This window comes from Athene cunicularia, assembly GCF_003259725.1.
Source record: "Athene cunicularia isolate RWA chromosome 26 unlocalized genomic scaffold, athCun1 chr26_part1, whole genome shotgun sequence".
Taxonomy (NCBI): Eukaryota; Metazoa; Chordata; class Aves; order Strigiformes; family Strigidae; genus Athene; species Athene cunicularia.
Genome location: NW_020799136.1, coordinates 1,946,097 through 1,951,813, shown reverse-complemented (window position 1 = coordinate 1,951,813; position 5,717 = coordinate 1,946,097). Strand labels below are relative to the sequence as shown.

The 5,717-nt window shown below is 53.7% G+C and overlaps 1 pseudogene; it reads left to right on the top strand.

Moving 5' to 3' along the window:
- LOC113488795 overlaps nucleotides 1-5,717 on the top strand; it is a 351,505-nt pseudogene that overhangs the window by 341,335 nt on the left and 4,453 nt on the right.

Below are 5,717 nucleotides of genomic sequence, written 5' to 3'. Positions count from 1 at the left end.
TTTTTTTTTTTTTTTTTTTTTTGGCGTGTGTGCGTGTGCATAAAATACCACTAATGACAAACCGTGGTGCCCGTGAGTGAGTGACAGCTGAAATAAGAGAAATGACTAATCGGGCCTCCTGAAGCCCTGTCGCATGGAGATTAAATGAGCCCATTTTTTTTTTTTTCTTCCCCCCTCAATGAGAATCATGGGCATTTGAATAATAATATTATAGTCTCCATTAGGATGACAGTGGGGGGAAAAAAATCGGCTCAGACCTGTGATTATTCCTTCAATCTAATAATTATTTAAATACCAGATAACTCCTTTCAGCCTAATTGAGGCCTTTCAGCTGCTTGGGTTTATATTGTGTCCCTGAATTTACTCTCTCTTTCACCTTGCGTTACTAATAGCTTCAGATTGCTTTTAAGGCCAAAAAAAAAAAAAAAAAAAGGAAGAATTAATGGTCAAATAGTATTAAGGATCAGGGTTAAAATCGCCTGCTCTCCTGTCTCCCTGGTGTTTAACTCCCCAGCTGTACTCTGCGATCCCCAAACGCTTCCGCGGGGCATGCGGCCGCTTTCCGTTGATGGTTAATCTCTGTATCACTGAACTCTGCTTAATCTGTGTCCTGCGCCCACACGTTGTCCCCCCCCTGCCCGGGGGGTAGCGGGGAGCTGGCGGGAGCAGCTCCCGGGGGCGGGTGACGTGGGGATGGATCGTCGTCCCCTGGCTTGTTTGGGCAGGATGCCGGTTCACAGCCACGCTCTATCGTCTTCAAATAAGGTTTGAAAACGCAGATTCTCCTTCCTGGATGAGCTCTCTTGCCTTTGGCAGTGACTGACAAACACTCTGCAAAACCTTCACACCGAGACACTGCGTCGAAGTTGGGCTGGAGCTGACAGCTCTGCCGCACCGCAGCTCCAGACCAACTCTGCCTTTTGCGCTGTCTCTGAAGGAAAATTTTGCTGGGAAAGATCTAAAACTGCTGTGGTCTAAGTGAGAGCTTCTGTTGTCCCATACATGTATTACATGTGTATAAAATTCTTTAAATTTCTTAATTTCTAGCTCGCACCGCTCCTTTCTCACTTTGCAATGGAACGCCTCTTTAAAAATCAGAAAGCTGCTGAGCGGGAGCAGGGTTGTGCTGAGCTTTGCAGCGGCATCTCTCCATTCTCGGCAGAATCTCTTTCTGGGCTTCCCTTGAACCAGAGCCTCTGTCCCTGGAGCATCTCTTCTCAGGGAATGAGAAACCGAGGTAGGCTTTATTTTTAGGCTCCTTTTAGAGAGGGATGTTTGGCCTTGGAGGAAAGCCCTTCTGTGCCAGCCAGGGCAGAGCTTCCCCTGTGCCCCTCCGTGCTGCAGCCGCCACCTCTGTGCCCTCCCCAGGGCAGGACGAGTCGGGTTGCTGTGTCCGAGCACTTGCCTGGGGTGCTGAGGTGCTTGAGGTTCCTCACGTGTTGATCTGGGGGTGCTCTGCGGTGACCCTGAGCGTTGATCTGGGGGTGCTCTGCGGTGACCCTGAGCGTTGATCTGGGGGTGCTCTGTGGTGACCCTGAGCGCTGATCTGGGGGTGCTCTGCTGTGACTCTGAGCGTTGATCTGGGGGTGCTCTGTGGTGACCCTGAGTGTTGATCTGGGGGTGCTCTGCGGTGACCCTGAGCGTTGATCTGGGGGTGCTCTGCGGTGACTCTGAGCGTTGATCTGGGGGTGCTCTGCCACTGGCTCGGCTGCCCCACAGCACTCCTGTACCCGCAGCTCTCGTGACCGTTTTCCTGGGCTCTTCTTGAGCTCCTCCATGGAGCGGGGTTCCCTGGGCCTTCAGAGGAAGGCACCACGCTGCCAGCTGGCACCTCCCTGCCAGTGACAGGCAGAGATTTCTTGGTGGCCAGGGCTCTGCTGCCTGTTACCCAAGGACAAAGCTGCTGTGGGATCCCAGTGCCCACAACCAGGTTGTCGGTGCCCACTGCGGGTCTCCAGCAGCACTTTGTACACGTGGGCAGCATGGAGAGCCCTCCCGAACCCTTTGATTTGTGCTTTCCTGAAAGATTCTGGAGTCAGAATAATTCTGGGATGTTCACTCAGAAATGTAATGAGAAGAGCCGGGGAGGTCACCCCGGTGCTGCTGTGGCAGGTTCGGGTCCGCGGCTTCTTTCTGCCACAATCATCCAAACAATAATAAGGATGCAGCAGCGTCTGCATCCTCACTGGGAGAGAAACTGCTTCAGCCAAAGGTGGAAATTAAGAGACTGGAAATAAGAAGCAAGCAACCGGGGAAATGTATCCCTGAGCAGAATGAGAAACCCATTACTGCTTTTTCTCCTGTCTTGTCAGTGACACCGAGATGTGCAGCCCAGGGACAGAGCTCCTTTGTCACCTTTCAGAAACACCCGTCTCTGGCTCCCGGCGTTAACAAGCCTAAAGAGCGGCCATTCGGTGACACTTGCTTATGAGCTCAGTGTAGGTTTTCAGCATCATGAATTATTTTAAATACCAAAACTGAGATCAGCATCAATCAAACCGGTGGCTGCCCGCAGGTGAGGACAGCTGAGCGTGGGCTGGGCGAGGGAGCAGCCTCCTGCCTTTGCACGCAGGCCGGGGGAGCAGAGTCAGATCTGCAGATTCCTCCCTGGTGTGTGGGCTTGGGGCTTGTGTGGCCGTGGTGGGAGGTGATGGGACTTCCATGCAGAGAGGGCAGGTGGGATGGAGTCTCGGCCTCTTCCCAGGGCTGGTGTGACCCTGCGGTGCCGTGAGGTGGTGGAGAACATCCCTCCCCCAGGGCAGGTTGAAATGGTTCCTTTGGTCATCCAGCCTGGAGCGTGTAAGAAATGCATAATCTGGGATAAAGGAGAACTTGTGATGGTTTTCTGGGTCCAGGTGTCTGAGGTGATGAACAAGGCTGAGATCAAGCCAGGAGCACAAGTCGTGGTCAGGTCTGGAGATGATGACAAGGATGAGGCACAATCCCGTGACCTCCGGGCGTGTCTGTGGTGACGAGGGAAGTGCAGAGCCCCGATGCTCTCAGGGCCCTTACACAGTGTCTGCCCCAGAGCGTGGTTCTTCCGTCCCCACGGCTCCTCAAGCATCTCTGCTGAGCCGGGCCCTTGCTGCCATCGGGGGTGCTTGGCCGGCACCGCTCCCAGCCGAGCCCGAGGGGGGCTGAGGTGGGAACCCAGCCGATACCCCCTATGGGAGCCAGACCCCCCTTAGATGAGACAAACATGGAAATGCATGGATTTGGATTATCTTAGATGTTCATGTTTTTGTTAGGGGAGTCCGCCACCTTATCAGAGGTGCGTGGTGGTGAGGTCGAGCAGGTTACGAGGATCCTCTTCAACAGCCGCTGTGTCAGCGCGTGCTGCCCGCAGCCGGAGCCTCTCCGAGGCCAGCGCCTGCTTCCTAAGGAAATTCCAGCCTGGTGATTCCTAATTCAGCCTCTGTCAGCGGGGAGGATGGTCCTGGGGTCAGCGGGGCTCCAGCCATCCCTTGGGCCCGAGCGAGGTCTAGGTGCTGTAGGAGCACCCATGAAAGCAAAATGAACAGCAACCAGACAACAACCAAACCTGCCTTTCATGCCTCATTCCCCTGTAGATTTTGGCCAGAGGTCTCCAGCTCGAGTTTCACCTTGCCTTGTCAGTTAAAGGAGACCCTACTTCTGCCTGTTACCCACAGAGCTATTGGGAAGGGCACGTCAACAGTCTGGTTGGCATCGAGTCTTCTGGGACCCGGTGTCCAAGCTGTTGCTTTGTGCAGGTTTTAATCATCACCTACAAGCTTTGTTAGAGCAGCAGATTTGTCCAAGGCTCCCAGATTGGTGATTTCTGCCCTGCACAGGGTGCTGCTGGCAGTGTCTGGTTGCTGATGTAGCCACTTGTGCCCCCCACCAGCAGCTGCTTTTCATCAGTATCTTGTGAAGGTGGGAGCAGTTTCTGCCCTGACAAGCTCCCGCAGGGGCACCTCTGGCTCTGGGGAGGGGTGAGGAGAGGCTGGCAGTGTCGGTGTGTATATGCTCAGTGAACTTGCCTGCATGAGACTTCTTCCTCAGGTTTCCAAATTAAATCATAGAGGATTTAAAGGTAGAAAACACCTCTTATTTCCTCTGTTGCTTCCAACAACATACCCTGCAGGAGACATCCTTTTAGCCAAGATTGCAGATTGATGGTTGGGTGTGTGAGCTGCAGGCTTTGTCTTGGGCTGAAGCTGATTATCCCCTCCCAAGGCTGAGCAGAGTACGTTATAAACAGCTAAACCACATAACAAATTAACACGCAGAGGCTGAACCAAGTGGCAAAACATCAGGCCTGAACTGTTTACCAATAAGTTAGGAGACCTGCTTAATTCTTGTTGGGCTTAGAGACGTCCTCACTTTATCTCAAGGACTGTGTAATTAGAAAGCCTCCTTTGAATTTTATCTGCAGGGTGCACTGGATCTAATCCTTTGCTCTGTGTGTTTCTTTCCTTTCCCCAGAACCATGTGAGGGACGTTGCCGGGGCACAGGACACACGCGGGGAACACAAAGTTTGCCTTTCCCAGGATGGATCAGAGGAAGAACTGGCCTCGGGTACCAGACTCCGATGGCTGGTCGGTGGCTTTGCTCTGTCTCTTCCTGGCATCGCTCTCCCGAAATGTGTCCAGCAACGCCTTGTTCAGCACTTTCCACTCTGAGAACCGGGACTGGACGTTCAACCACCTGACTGTCCACCAAGGCACTGGAGCAGTCTATGTTGGAGCTATCAACAGGGTTTACAAGCTTTCAGGTAACCTGACCATTTTGGTGGCTCATAAAACTGGTCCCGAGGAGGACAATAAATCCTGCTACCCCCCCCTCATCGTCCAGCCGTGCAGCGAAATCCTCACCCTCACCAACAATGTCAACAAGCTGCTGATCATTGACTACTCTGAGAACCGGCTGCTGGCTTGTGGCAGCCTCTACCAGGGGGTCTGCAAGCTGCTGCGCCTGGATGACCTCTTCATCTTGGTAGAGCCCTCGCACAAGAAGGAGCACTACCTGTCCAGTGTCAATAAGACGGGCACGATGTACGGCGTGATCGTGCGCTCGGAAGGTGAAGATGGGAAGCTCTTCATTGGCACGGCAGTGGATGGGAAGCAGGATTATTTCCCCACCCTCTCCAGCCGCAAACTTCCCCGGGACCCAGAGTCATCAGCAATGTTGGATTATGAGCTCCACAGTGACTTTGTCTCATCCCTCATCAAAATCCCCTCAGATACCTTGGCCCTTGTTTCGCACTTCGACATCTTCTACATCTATGGTTTTGCCAGTGGCAACTTTGTCTATTTTTTGACTGTCCAGCCAGAGACCCCCGAGGGCGTCTCCATCAACTCCGCCAGCGATCTCTTTTACACGTCTCGCATCGTCCGTCTCTGCAAAGACGACCCCAAGTTCCACTCCTACGTCTCTCTGCCCTTTGGCTGCGTCAAGGGGGACACGGAGTACCGCCTCCTGCAAGCAGCGTACCTCGCCAAGCCGGGAGACGTGCTGGCCAAGTCCCTCAACATCACCGCCCAGGAGGATGTCCTCTTTGCCATTTTCTCCAAGGGACAGAAGCAGTACCATCAGCCACCCGACGACTCTGCGCTCTGTGTCTTCCCCATTCGCACCGTCAATGCTCAGATCAAGGACCGCCTGCAGTCCTGCTACCAGGGGGAAGGCAACCTGGAGCTCAACTGGCTGCTGGGGAAGGACGTCCAGTGCACTAAAGCGGTAAGAACGCTCTGGC